The sequence below is a fragment of the Vipera ursinii genome, assembly GCF_947247035.1.
Source record: "Vipera ursinii genome assembly, chromosome: 3".
NCBI classification, from domain to species: domain Eukaryota; kingdom Metazoa; phylum Chordata; class Lepidosauria; order Squamata; family Viperidae; genus Vipera; species Vipera ursinii.
This window is the reverse complement of record NC_139516.1, coordinates 115,056,297-115,071,170: the sequence shown is the minus strand read 5'-3', so window position 1 is coordinate 115,071,170 and position 14,874 is coordinate 115,056,297. Positions and strand designations below refer to the sequence as shown.

The window sequence follows — 14,874 nt, the reverse complement described above, 5'->3', positions numbered from 1 at the left end:
CTCTCTCCCCCCTCCTCCTTTTATATCCTCTCCTCTCTCCCCCCTCCTCCTTTTATATCCTCTCCTCTCTCCCCCACTCCGCCTCCTTTTCCAGGTGCGCTGGAAGCACTGATCAGCTCAGGCTCAGAAGGAACAAAGACTTGCAACAGAAATCAAGGACAATAAAAAAAAGTTTCTTTCAACGCATTAACAACAACAAAAAATCCAGGAAACTGTAGGCCCACTAAAGAGAGAAGATGGCAAGGAAAGTACAGGTAACAGGGAGAAAGCAGAGATGCTTTGTGTCAGACTTTGTGTCAGTCTTCACACAAAAAGAAACTATAGCCCAACACATCAAAAAAACCACTGCAAAAGACATACCAGAAACAAAAATTAAAATAAGCAAGAAAATGGTAAAAGAACACCTGGACTAGAAGACCTCCAAGGTCCCTTCCAGCTCTATTCTATTCTAAACTTATTCTCCAAAATATGTAAGAGGTGAGGGTCAACCTATTCTCCAAAGTACAATGGGTGGAAGCTTGTTAAAGATAAATCCAGCCTGGAACTAAGGAGAAATTTCCTGACAATAAGAATAATTAATCAATGGAACAGCTTTCCTCTTGGAGTTGTAGGTATGTATCACTGAAGGTTTTCAAGAAAAGATTGAATAACCATTTACCCAGGATGATATAAGGTCTCCTGCCTTGGTTGGACTAGAACAGGCATGTCAAACTGCGGGCCCACGGGCCAGATGCATCATGCCGAAACCGCACCCACCCCATTGCCAGCAATGGGGGAAAAGTCCTGATACTTCACACGGCATCATGTGACGTCACGAGTTTGACATGCCTGGACTAGAACGTCTCTGAGGTCTCTTTCAGCCCTAACTCTAACCCTATGTACAGTATTCTGAACCAGCCACAGCTTTTGACTGCAGACTATGTTGCTCTAATCCCAGTGGTGAGATTCAGCCAGTTCGCATCACTTCAGCAGAACTGGTAGCTAATTTTTTGTGGCCCAGGCTCAGAATGGACTTCCGGAAGCGGCATCCACACAGAGAACCGGTTGTTCATGTATTTGAATCCCACCACTGTCTAATCCACATGGTATGAAGCATTGTGAGCAAGGCCTCCCAGTCCAGGAATAGGTGCAGTTGGTGTACAAGACAAATTACAGGGCATTTTCTTAACCTTACCCAAATACTATTCTGCCAGATCCTATTGACTGGAAACAGAGCTGTGAACAATATTTTTGGCTCAGACATCGCAGCATGTTCCTGCATTACCAAATGCCCCAAAGGCTCCACGCAAGACAGAGTTATAGCATCCTTACTTCACCATCCACAGGAGCTCTTCCAGCAATGACTTTTCACCATAATGCATTCCAAGGTCCTCCTTTAAGGCAAGTGCTTCTATGCCATTTCCTACTTCACAAAAGCATAGCATCTAAGAGAATGGTAAAAGAGGTCAAACACTGCTGTAGCTTCCTAGCTCCCTTATTTAAGTAGACCCTTTCTAAGACAAGGTTTAATGTTAAACTATGAAGCAGGTCTAGAAAGACACTGGATACTCTTGATATTAGGAGGTCTTGTGTCTGGATTTAGAACTGGCAATTTTGGCTAGTCTGAAGAATATATTCCTAAAGAAGCAAGCCAGCCCTTTCCTCCTGCAACAAGATTCAGAACATTATGTGACCGTCCACATGTCTTGCTCCCCAATTTCACACATAACTGCCAAGTAGGATATATCTTTCCAGCAACCCTCCCATGCAATATGATCTATTGGGAATACAAGCAGGAGCTTTTAATTATGGCTAATGAGAAAGAACTTTAATGGCTTTCTATGAAAATTGATGGGCTCTTGCTGCCTCAGAGAGAGCAAGACATCTTGTTAAAATAATAATCTGAATAATGAGGCATTTGATTCTCAGGTTCTAGGCAGAGGAGAATAAGACTTCATCGGCATGGAAAGAGAAAGATCATGGAGAGGGGCTGCCTGTTCTAAGGTCAGTTCCTGAGACAGTAAAGGGTTCGCATACAAATGGCCTCACTACTGATCCCACAGTAATAATTCCATCACTGAGAGTCTCAGATGAAGGAATATTCAGACATATGGTCTGCATATACAGGTAATCCTTGAGATATCTGTCTTTACACAAAGGGAAAAAACAGTCCAACCTACCAAAACCAGTGCCATAAAAAACAGAATAGAAACACAAGTTAAGATAGGCAAGAAAATGGTAAGTGAGCACCTGTCCAGCCTAGACGAGTTCAAATCACCAGGACCAGATGGATTACACCCCAAAGTTCTCAAGGAACTGGCAGACGTGATCTCAGAACCACTGAACTATATTTTTCAAAGATCGTGGAGCACTGGGGAACTACCAGAGGACTGGAAGAGAGCTGATGTAGTTCCCATCTTCAAAAAAGGGAAAAAAATAGATCCAGGAAACTACAGACCTATCAGCCTGACCTCAATACCTGGGAAGATTTTGGAAAAGATAATCAAACAACAAATCAGCGAACACTTTGATGCAAACAAAGTCATCACTAAAAGTCAAAATGGATTTGTCAAAAACAGATCATGCCAGACAAATCTTATTGCATTCTTTGACCAAGTGACAAAATTAGTGGACCAGAGGAATGCTGTAGATATAATTTACTTGGACTTCAGTAAGGCATTTGATAAAGTGGATCACAATCTACTACGTGATAAGATAGAAAAAATATGGGTTAGATAGCATCACCACCAGATGGATTGGTAGCTGGCTGACAGGCCGTACTCAGCGTGTGGTCCTCAGTGGAACTGCATCTACATGGAAGGAAGTGTGTAGTGGGGTGCCCCAGGGCTCTGTTCTGGGCCCAGTGCTCTTCAACATCTTCATTAACGATTTGGATGAGGGGATAGATGAGGAACTCATCAAATTTACAGATGACACCAAGCTGGCAGGAATAGCCAATACTCCAGAAGATAGGCTTAAAATACAGGAGGATCTGGACAGACTCGAACACTGGGCGCTATCTAACAAAATGAAATTCAATGGTGAAAAAAGTAAGGTTCTACATTTAGGCAGGAAAAATCAAATGCACAGGTATAGTATAGGTGGTACCTTGCTTAATAGTAGTAACTGTGAGAGGGATCTTGGATTTCCTAATAGACAATCACTTCAATATGAGCCAGCAGTGTGCTGCAGCTGCCAAAAAAGCCAACACAGTACTAGGCTGCATTAACAGAGGGATAGAATCAAGATCACGTGAAGTACTAATACCACTTTACAATGCCTTGGTAAGGCCACACCTGGAATACTGTATCCAGTTTTGGTCACCACGATGTAAAAAAGATGTTGAGACTCTAGAAAGAGTACAGAGAAGAGCAACAAAGATGATTGGGGGACTGGAGGCTAAAACATATAGGGAACGGTTGCTGGAATTGGGTATGTGTAGTTTAACGAAGAGAAGGGTGCGGGCTGACATGATAGCAGTGTTCCAATATCTCAGGGGCTGCCACAGAGAAGAGGGAGTCAAGCTATTCTCCAAAGCCCCTGAAAGCAGGACAAGAAGCAATGGATGGAAACTAGTCAAGGAGAGAAGCAACCTAGAACTAAGGAGAAACTTCCTGACAGTTAGAACAATTAACCAGTGGAACAACCTGCCTCCAGAAGTGGTGAATGCTCCAAAACTGGAAGTTTTTAAGAAGAGACTGGACAGCCATTTGCCTGAAATTGTATAGGGTTTCCTGCCTGAGCAGGGGGTTGGACTAGATGACCTCCAAGGTCCCTTCCAACTTCTTCTTCTTCTTCTTCTTCTTCTTCTTCTTCTTCTTCTTCTTCTTCTTCTTCTTCTTCTTCTTCTTCTTCTTCTTCTTCTTCTTCTTATTATTATTATTATTATTATTATTATTATTATTATTATTATTATTATTATTATTATTATTATTTGACCATTGTGGGAAGAATCCAGAGAAAGAAATATTTGGGGAAATATTAAAAAGCAGATTATATTTCACCAAACGATCTTAAAGGCAGAAACCAACCCCCACCCCAACTCTCTCTACCCCAAACAGAAACCAAGTCTGCAGAAATGCAGATGCGATAATCTTGTCAGAAAGATTGGAACCTTGGATTAGAAAGACAAAGATGTGAATATACATATCCTAGTTTAAAGTTCTGTTAATAATAACTAGTCACAAATAGTCTTTCTTTTCATTTTCTGTATTTTTTCTCTTCCTTCACCACCACCCCAACCAAGTAATAAACAAACACATAAAAAGGCAAACTCAAAGGGAGACCATATTAATATTAGAGACCAACCTAGGGGAACAAGCTGGCTAAGAACCTAGATTCTTTTATCCCCCAAGCTATCATCTATTTTCAGATAAACCTAGTTGCTACATAAAGTCTCTTAAAGAGCCTGAGAAATAAGGTAATGTGGGTAAAAGTCTATTGTTTTTACAGAAACTGCAGAAGAAATGCTAGCCTGTGAAGAAATACATTGTATATATTTTAATCTCTTGAGCCTAGCTGAAGCTTGAGAATTATATCTCTGCTACACTGAAAACCCGTCTTAACCAGAATTTACTGGTAAGATAGTTACTCTAGAGACAACCCGTACGCACTAACAGCCATAAAAGGTAAGTTTTAAATAAGGGCAAGGGGTGATAGAATTAGAGTAGTGGGAGATGTAATCACTTTAGAATAGAATGGAATAGAACTAGAAGGGACCTTGGAGGTCTTCTAGTCCAGCCCCCAGCTCAAGCAGGAGAACCTATACCATCTCAGACCAGTGACTGTCTAGCCTCTTTTTAAAATCTTCAGTGATGGAGCATCCATGATTTCTGGGGGTAAGCTATTCCTCTGGTTAATTGTCCTCACTGTCAGGCAGTTTCTCCTTAATTCCAGGTTGCTTCTCTCTTTGTTCAATTGCCAACCGTTGTTTCTTGTCCTGCCCTCTGGTGCTTTGGTGAACAACGTGACCCCCTCTTTTTTTTATTAAAAAGTTTTAAAATACAATTTTCCTTTAAAAAGCCCCCCTTCCCCCTCCCCCCCTACCTCTCCTCCTCCCCCCCTCCCTCCTCCCCCCCTCCCTCCCCCCCTCCCCCCCTCCCCCCCTGACTTCCCAGAGCTAAATACAAGGTATATATATAAAAAGCAATCATAAACAATCATATACTAACAACTATAACTTCTAAAATCCATCACTCTCTGACTTATATAGGATAAGACAAACCTTAGCAATATAAAATATATATAAAAAAAACTAAAATAGAAAAAGAAAAAAAAGAAAACGAAAGAAGACTTATTCGAATGCTACATAAAACTTTTTAACCCTATACTTGTTCTGGATATACTCTATCCATTTTCTCCATTCCATAATATAGCGTTCTTGCGAGTGATCTTTCAAATAGGCCGAAATCTTCGCCATCTCTGCCAGGTCGGAAACCTTCAAAATCCACTCTTCTATAGTCGGCAGTTCCTCTTTCTTCCAATATTGGCCTATCAAAAGTCTTGCCGCTGTAATTAAGTTCAACATCAACTTAGTGTCCACAACTGTAGCGTCTGCAATTATTCCCAACAAGAAAAGTTGCGGACCAAACTTTATCCTCTGTTTAAAAATCTTCTGCATATTCCACCACACTTTTATCCAAAAGGCTTTAACCTTCTTACATGTCCACCATATGTGAAAATAAGTTGCATCTTCATCACCACACCTCCAACATTTAGGCTGATACTTCGGATACATACTTGCAAGCTTTTTAGGATCCAAATGCCATCTATAAAACATTTTATAGAAGTTCTCTCTTAAGTTTTGAGCTTGAGTAAATTTTACGTTCCTGACCCAAATCTTTTCCCAAGTATCCATTGTAATAACTTCCTGAATATTTTGGGCCCATTTTATCATACAATCCTTAACAAGCTCTGTTTCTGAATCGATCTCTATCAATGCAAGATATATCCGTTTGATATGTGCTGATCCCTGATTTCTAATTTGCTTTATTAAATTTTCATCAGTCATTGCAAATCCATTTTTCTGATCCTCTTTCCACCTGGCCCGTAACTGAGTATATTGAAACCAGTTTTGAACAACCTTCTCTTCTCGCAAGAGGCTATATGATTTCAAACACCAAGCATTTCTTTCCAAACTAAGAATCTCCTTGTAGGTAGTCACATCATGTTTGAAGCCAGCATGTATATTTTCTATTGCGTGTTTTGGAATTGCCCACAATGGTATCTTACAACTTAACTTATGTCTATACTTCTTCCAAACTCTCAACAATGCCTGTCTTAAAATATGCACCCTAAACACATTGTCTACCTTCTTATCATACAACAAATAAGCATGCCAGCCAAACAACAAATCATGGCCCTCAAGATTTAATAACCTCGGTTGCGTCAAATTAATCCAATCACTTATTCCTACTAATGCAGCAGCTTCATAATATAATTTAAAATTAGGCAATTTAAGGCCACCTCTCTCACGAGTATCCTGCATAATCTTAAGTTTAACTCGTGGCTTTTTCCCTGCCCACACAAATTTATTGATACCACGCTGCCATTCCTCCAAGTTAGAATCTTTCTTAAAGATCGGTATCATTTGAAATAAAAATAAAAATTTGGGCAGGACATTCATTTTCACTGCTGCAATCCGTCCCAACAAGGACAATTGCAATTTTTCCCAACTCTCCAATTCTTTTCGAATTTTCCCCCATAATTTTTCATAATTATTTTTATATAACTTTGTATTAGAGGGTGATAAAATCACCCCCAAATATTTAACCCTTTTAACAATCTCAAATCCAGTTAATCCTTCTAAAAGAACCTTCTGTGAAACCGTCATATTTCTAGCCAAAATTTTAGTTTTCTGTATATTTACTTTAAATCCAGAAACCTTCCCATATTGTGTTATTATCTCCATCAGGTCCACAACAGAGTTCTCTGGCTGGGTCACTGTAACAACCAGATCATCTGCAAATGCTCTCAATCTATAGTCCTGATCTCCAACTTTTATCCCCTTAATTTTTTCCGAATTCCGAATTTTAACCAATAATATCTCTAAAGTTAACACAAATAGCAAGGGCGATAACGGACACCCTTGCCTTGTGCCCTTCTCAATATTACATGCTGCTGTCAGGCTATTATTAACTATAATTCGGGCAGTTTGTTTTTGATATAATGCCCTAATCGGTTGTAAAAAATTTTCCCCAAAATCCATTTTATCTAAAACTTTCAACAAAAATTGCCAATTCAATTGATCAAAAGCCTTTTCAGCATCTAAAAAGATTAGAGCTGCAGAGATCTGGTTGTTCCTTTCCAAAAACTCTAACACATCAACTATATGTCTCACATTATTTTTCATTTGCCTACCACTAATAAACCCCGTTTGATCCCCATGAATCACCTGTTGCAGAACCCTCATCAGTCTATTAGCCAAAACCTTAGCAAATATCTTATAATCTGTATTTAAAAGCGATATCGGTCTATAATTTTTAACTTGAGTAGCATCCTGATCTTCCTTCGGAATCAAAAAAATAAAAGCTGTTCTCCAAGACGGTGGCACCCCCTCTTTTTTGTGGCAGCCCCTCAAATACTGAAATACTGCTATCATATCTCCCCTATTTCTTCTTTTCTACCCAAACCCAAGTCCTTCAGCTGTTCTTCGTATGTTTTAGTCTCCAGGCCTTTGATCATCTTAGTTGCTCTTCTCTGAATTTTTTCCAAAGTCTCAACATATTTTTTGTGATATGGTGATCAAAATTGATTGCAGTATTCCAGGTGTGGTCTTACTAGGGTTTTATAAAGTGGTTGCCATGGTTCCGATTAATGAGACATGCTGCAAACATTGACAGTGGTACTAATACCTTGTGTGATCTTGATTCTATGCCTATGTTTATACAACCCAGGAATGTATTAGCTTTTTTGGCTCCTGCTGCACACTGATGGCTCACAGTCAAGTGATCATCCACTAGGACTCCAAGGTCCCTCTCAAAGTTACTGTTTTTAAGCCAGGTCTTGTCCAATCTGAAGTTGTACCTTTGATTTTTTTTCCCTGCCTAAATGTAAAACTTTCCTTTTTTCCATATTGAAACTCATTTTGTTGGATAGGGCCCATTGTTCAAGTTTGCCAAGATCCTTTTGGATCCTGAGTTTGTCTTCTGGGGTGTTGGCTACTCCTGACAGTTTGGTGTCATCTGTAAATTTGATGAGTTCCCCTTCAATTACCTCATCTAAGTCATTTATGAAGATATTGAAGAGTACTGGGCCTAAGATGGGACCTTGTAGTACCCCACTGGTTACTTCTCTCCATGGGGCTGTAGTGCCATTGAGGACTACTTTAGGAGCTTCGGATAGGTTGTGATGCCATGATTACAGCATGATTACTAAGCCAATGAGGAGAAGGTGGGAGGTAAATTTGTAACAACAATAGGGAATATAAAGAACGAATATTGATGATTTAGGGTGTGTCCACTGTGTGCCTGTGTGCATGAGGAACATCATCTTTGCAAAGTAGTTCAAATAAATTACCATTTTTTTCTCTTGGAAGTTTTAGCTGGTGATTGTTTATTTTAACTAGACAACAAATCCCACAACTTGGGGGCTCGTCTGGGATTTTCCAGTGGGAAGACATGTCCCATTAAGTTCAATGGTCCTACGTTGTGGGTGATTGGTGGGTCCTGTGTGCCTGTGGACTCCTGAACATAGAAAGAAATTTTAAGGGAAAGTCCTGAGGATTTATACAGTGGGCACTGAATCACTGCAACAAGGCAACTCTGTGCACAGACCACAGTAAGAAAATTTGGACTTAACTATTCCCTTGGTGGTTGGGATAGCATTATGTGTTGGGGCCAGGTTGACGGGATATGTGGCATGCCTGGAGCACAAGGTGGTATGGAATCCCAGAGAGGGGCAAAACAGGTGGTTTGATTAAACTTTGGAGAAATTGTGGTCGCTAGCATGGGAAACAGGGTGAGTAAGAAGTGCCCTGGGGAGGAGATGGGATTTCCTCTGAACGTTCCACCAGATAGTCCATGGGGCACAATCATGTAAAACCAGGACTAAGAGTAAAGAAAGAATGATTCAATATTGTTATTTTGAGTGGCCAAGAAATCCTAAAAAGGCACTAGTGTGTTTTGGCTAAAATATGGAAGTTTTGAGGATTGGCTGTGTCAAGCATTAAATATATATTAAACAACAGAAGTCATATGCCTGTTGGATCCCAGGTGGTATATTTGTAGTTAAAGAAAAGAAAGAGGAGGGGGATTGTATGAAAGACTACAATGTCCAAGGAGCCACAATGGATAGATTTAATAGAGAAATAAGGGAGGAATTATATCCAAATTTTCAGATCCTTTACTTGTGTATAGCCCCAATTGGGCAGCTGCAGCTCAAATTTTTTTTAAAAAAGTGGAACATGTTTGGCCAGCCAGAAAATTCAGGGGCCTTCTCAGCTTGGGCTTAAAGCAGTAGTTAGGGTCCCCAATCACATTTTTTATTGGAATCACTCCTCGAGTTTTCCCACTTGGAGAACAAGCCATAGGTTGCACAAAGAAGGGACAAAAACCTCCACAGTTCTGGAAATATTATTTTAATGGCATGTGTGTATATGTGTCTGTGTGCAGTCATTTCCAAGACCTGGAAGAAGGATGAGACCCTCTAATAACAATACACAAAAGGCTATTCAAAAAGATTTGGAATAATGGAACTCATTGGCTTGTGAAAAGCTCCCTGAAATAATAATAAAATGATTGGTGTGCCTGGATAAAGTATGAAAGGAAATATCTGTATGATTTTTTTTTTATGCAAGCAGTTTGAATGGAGGATAAATGTGTGAGTATGCTGATGTGTAAGTTGCAGGGTTTTTTTGTTATTGTGAAGTGAGTGGAAGGGCAATATCAGTGTTTGCAAGGAAATGAGAAAAAGAAATGAGAAAGGTCCCATGAAGGAATTGGGAGAGAAATGTTGCTGAGTAGAAAATGGAGGGTGAGATTTCTGTGTAGTCTTTTAAACATTTTTCCCTGTCTCCTTTTTAGCTGGTTATTACTTTTTTTCTTTTACCCAAGGATTTTTTTGCCTTGGAAGAGGAGAAAGGCAGGAAAGGGGTATGTGTGTGTGTGGTTTTTCTGTTCCTTTTAACCATTTTTTTTTCTGGTTAGTTAAAATATTGAGCTCTTGCCTGAGAGAGGTGATGTAAATGTGCCATCTGTTGCCTGCTTTTGCAGTTTCGGTTTCTACTGCTTTGGGTCTGCATATGTCTGTTCTGATCATTACAGTACAAGTTAGAAAATCAGCTGGGATGTCTATCTCCCAGTGAGTGGAATTTAGTTACAAAATGTTTAAGGAAAGTCAGTTTTGTATTAAGACAATTGGTAAAAGTAGGAAAGTATTATGTATTCAACTCGGAAGAGGGGGCGAGGAGGCAGTACTGATAGTTGTATTATTGGACAAAGGAAGTCTTAGTTGAGCAAATAATAATAATCTTATTTGCAAACATTTGAGTCATGCGGAAAAACTTGACATTGGATTTTTTTTTTCTGGAAATCTTTGAGGTTTAAAATGTTTAGTTAAACCTATATATCCATCAGCCAAAGGAAATGACTGAATTGTTTTGCTTAGATTTCTAAATGTTTTTAACCTACCTAATGAGAATTTGCTTCCATTTGAATGGAATCTGAATTGACTTAATTTTTATTAAAAACAGAAAATTAACTTTTGAAGGAGCTTTAGTGGTTAGTACCCCTTATCAAATGAGGGTAATCTTGAACCAGAAAGCCAGCCGGTGGCTGACACATTCAAGGATTTTAAAATATGAGAGTATACTTATGGTACAAAATGATTTAGTATTGACTATTGACACTAACTTGAATCCAGCTCAACTTTTAAGAGGAGACTTGGAAAGAGGATCAGATATTGAACATTATTGTGCTGAAGTAATTGAATTACAGATCAGAGTTAGACCTGATTTAACAGACGTTTCTTTGGGAGAAGGAACTAATTTTGTTTCTATATGGGTCCTCCAGCGTGGTAGATAATTGTATTGGACAATTTGATGTTGCCTGAAGAATTGCTATAGTACATGTAGAAGGGCATCAAAAAGGAAATTCTTTTGAAGCATGTGGCAATACTTTGGCTAACTTGGAAGCCAAAATGGCAGCTGCAGAAGGAACTGAATGTTTAATGTTAAGTTTAACCTCTATAGTGGAAAAACCAAGGAGTAATCCAATGTTCACTATAGATGAGAAGGAGGGGTTAGAAAAAGTAGGGGCAATAGAAATGGAAGAAGGAAAATGGATATTACCTGAAGGAAGGCAAATACTGAATAAATTGATAACTAGGGAAATTTTGGAAATACTACATCAGGGTAGTCATTGGGGGACTAAGGCAACATGTGACTTGTTTTTGGAAGCTTATGGATGCTGTGGATTGTATACAATGGTTAAGCAAGTGTGACAAATGTATGGTATGTAAATGGGTAAATGAAAAGTTCTACAACATCTTGCAGTGAGATCATTTCAGTGCATTCAAGTTGATTTTACTGAATTACTTCAAGTGGGAAGGCTTAAATATTTATTGGTGATAGTGGACCACATGACTGGATGGGTTGAAGCTCATCCAGCCATGAGGGCCACTGCAGCAATAGTCACTAAAATTATATTGGAATAGATAATACCTAGATATGGGATAGTAAAAGCTATAGACCATGGGTGTCAAACTGCCGGCCAGTGGGCTGGACACATCATGATGAAACTGTGCCCACCCCATTGCCGGCAATGGGAAAAAAGCTCCGATACATTGTGCGACGTCACATGATGTCACCAGTTTGACATGCCTGCTATAGACAGTGACCAAGGGACTAATTTTATTACAAAAATACTTCAATCAATTATGAAAGCAATGGGAATTAAGTGGGAATAATTTCACAGTTAAAAACACCCTTCCCAAATTAATGTTGGAAACCAGGATGCCATGGACCAAATGATTACCCTTGGCCTTGCTCAGAATTTGAACCCGCCTAAGAAGGGATACTGGTATTTCACCTTATGAAATGATGTTTGGGTTACCACAATTGGGCAGAGTGGGGAAAATTCCACATCATGAAACTAAGGATATGTTTATAAAGAACTATATACTTGAACTGTCTTCTTCTTTATCTTACCTCAGGAACAAAGGACTCCTAGCTCAAACCCCACCTTTGGACTTTGCAGAGCATTCTTATAAAGCTGGAGACTGGGTCCTAATCAAAACGTGGAAAAAGTTACAGCCGAACTGGGAGGAACCATTCAAAGTGCTGTTAACCACTGAAAGAAACTGCTGTGAGAACCCTAGAAAAGGGCTGGACACATTATACCCGGGGAAAGGGACCAGTGGAAGAAGCAAACATCTGGACTGTTGAACAAACTGAAGATCCGCTACAAATCAAACTGAAGCTGATGATAGTCTCTTGGCATTTTGGGGTAACTTCGGGTTTGTCAACTGCAGTTGGGATTCTAATTCTCTACTGTTTCAGGAAAGGAATACCTTGTGTGTTTGAAAGAAAGAAGTCAGAAGAAACATCGGTTCCTGATGTGTGTCTATTGCAATTGTAATTGTATCACTGATTATTGCTGCTGTTATCCTTTTGTTGAATGTGGCCCTTACCATAGTTATTGTAATATTCCTTGCTCAGAAAATTGTAAAGATGAGGATAACACTGTTGTTATTGTGTGGCCTACTTCTCAATCCAGTCCTGACACTTCCAATGAATTCCAGAACACAATGTACGTAAATGCTACTCAGAGGTTAAAGGTAAGGTACCAATTTCGCAAGGTTTTAGTCAGCAATTAGTTAATAATTTGAAAGAAAAAAAACAGCGGCCCCCTCAGTATATATTAATATATACTGCCATGACTAGGTGGTGTCCATGGGATGAAATGATTATTACCACCAGCAATAAATTGAATCAGCAGGTTAAGATATACATTTGGATGAAGAGCGGAGATAGCAATAAATTAAAAAGTGCTTTGCAACCCACTCCTACTCCTTCTACTGTACCTGCTACTGCCATTATAGAAAATAATGAATGATACTGTTGTGAAAACAAATGTTTTCAATATATGAGCATGAGAGGGTCATGCTCATATACTGAAACCTTGCCAAGTTGATACCGGTAATGGAGGTGCAGGATGAGACACATGTATTCACTCCAGAACATCCAGGTATTTTTTAAATAGAAGGTAAAAAAGATAACTTGTTTGAAGTTGAGTACAGATGGTGGACTTTAGCCCCTTCGTTTACAGGATAGGAATGGGAAATGATGAAAAGAATAAATAATTATACCAACATTATGGATGAAATAATAAAAATAACTCAAAGCAATATAATGTTGCTAAGTAAAGAATTAAAAATAATAAGGACTAGATTGCTAAGAAGACAACTATTAGAGAGTTTAGCAGCTGCTGTGAGTGGACTATGTGCAGAGCGAATTGATTAAAGTTGTCATACTTGAATACATAACACTAGTGAAGAAGCACCTGATTATTCAATTATTATTAATTGAAAAACATCATGAACATGTAAATAAATTACAAGTAAAGGCCAGGGCCATAGGGAGGGATGGTTGGAATCCCTTGAAAGGACTCAGTGATTGGATCACTAACTTGGCTGGATGGGTAAAACAATAATGGTGGGAATTTTAACAATGATAATTGGAATGATGATTTGTTGTTGTATGCAGCTTGGAATGATGATAATGATTTGTTGTAAAGATTGTATGGTTGGATGGAAAATGAGAGATGAGAGTGAAGAAGTTGGAAGACTGTTCCAACAATTTGAGAAATATGAATGTAAAAATCAATATAGATTGTGAAAAGAAAAGGGAGCGACTTGTGGGGAAAGGGGTCTATTGTTTTTACAGAAACTGCAGAAGACAGCCTGTGAAGAAATATATGAGCCTAGCTTGAAGCTAGGAAGCTCTCTGCTACACTGAAAATCGGTCTGATATAGATTTACTGATATGATAGTTACTCTATAGACAGCCCCTAGGAACTAACAACCATAAAAGATAATTTGTAAATAAGGGCAAGGGGAGATAGAATTAGAGTAGTAGGAGATGTAATCAGGGGTAGAGATAATGTATTCACTTTAGGAACTTTGGCTAGGTTGTGATGGCATGATTACAACATGATTACTAAGCCAATAGGGAGAAGGTGGGAGGTAAATTTGTAACAGCAATAGGAAATATAAAGAACGAATATTTATGATTTAGGGTGTGTCCACTGTGTGTCTATGTGCATGAGGAACATCATCTTTCCAAAGTAGTACAAATAAATTACCATTGTTTTCTCTTGGAAGTTTTGGCTGGTGATTGTGTACTTCAACTAGAAAACGAATCCCATAGGTAAATTGTTCAGGCATCTTTTTTTGGTCCAACTGTGTGCTTTCTCATGCTTTTTTACCGAGTAGTCAAAGAAGTCATCATTTTCTGTGTATAGAAAAACCAGCAAGAAAGGAAGCTTTTTCTGAGCACTCATACATATATTGTTCAAAGTGATTTGAAATGGTGATAGCTTATAGAAGGTAGAAGCCAGGGAATGGAGTTAATAAACAGAAGAAGCTAAAAAAAAATGAAATGACTGTTTTGTCCCAAGTATAGCAATGGATATTTAGCTATTTGTACTTGTCACTGACCATAATAATTCTGTTCTGTTCTATTTAGATATTTGGAGTCAGTATTTTCAAGTGGGCGTTGGTTAAATCTTGCCATTAGTGCAAAATCATATATACACACAAGATAGAATATCAGTCAAAAGGCTTGTTCTGAATTGTTAATAATATAGTATAAGACAATTATGTTATGTGGGTATGTTATGTTTTATATTATTTTGTGTTATGATCATGACATATCAGTGTTGCTGGATAGAAAATAGA

The 14,874-nt window shown here is 38.8% G+C and overlaps 1 long non-coding RNA gene across 1 annotated transcript; it reads left to right on the top strand.

The window, feature by feature from the left end:
• Positions 1-333: 333 nt before the first annotated feature.
• LOC310637231 lies at positions 334-14,297 on the top strand. The gene is made up of 2 exons (XR_014491888.1): positions 334-611; positions 12,130-14,297. It is a non-coding gene; the product is annotated as an uncharacterized lncRNA (long non-coding RNA).
• The last annotated feature ends 577 nt before the right edge of the window (positions 14,298-14,874 follow it).